Here is a 657-nt window from a genome sequence, read left to right as displayed (position 1 = left end):
CTACACCAGGGTGGAGAAGCCGTCATTGAACAGAGGAGGGGGTCTACGCCACCACTTATCCCCCACTTACAATGCTGTCCTTTCATCACTTCCCAGGAAACTCAACAAACGTAACCTATTGGCCTCAGGTGAAGATACCATAGATGGTCAATCAGTCTTGGCCACAGGTAGTCTTAACGACTGTAACGACTGTCGTCACAGCAACAAGGAACACTAACGAACCAGCGGTATCGATGACCCGGGATAACGACCCCACTGAGGTTAAATAGCTGAGTTTCCCTGCCAGTCAGTCAGAACTGAAGACGTCCTTTGGATGAGGGACGAAACATCTTCCAGTATCTTCAACCAAGTCCAGTTGCCCTTGATTTTAACCTTCGTTGGATAACTATGACCTGGATGACTGAGAATCTTCATAGACAATAATAACAATAGGACTAGTAACAATAGGTGTAGCAGAGGGTGTCGAGCAGGAACACGGGGGCAGCAGGTGACCCGCAACCACAGATCCAGACTCCACAGCTCCAGAGCCAGAAACACCTGCAGGAAGTGATAGGAGGAGAGAGGAGAGGGACGAGAAAGCACAAGACTACCGGAAAGGGGAGAAGTTGTGTAATAACATGCAATAATGGGATGAGGTTGCATACAGAGGGAGAGAAA

Source organism: Micropterus dolomieu, linkage group LG15 (assembly GCF_021292245.1).
Source record: "Micropterus dolomieu isolate WLL.071019.BEF.003 ecotype Adirondacks linkage group LG15, ASM2129224v1, whole genome shotgun sequence".
NCBI classification, from domain to species: domain Eukaryota; kingdom Metazoa; phylum Chordata; class Actinopteri; order Centrarchiformes; family Centrarchidae; genus Micropterus; species Micropterus dolomieu.
This window is presented reverse-complemented; position numbering follows the sequence as displayed.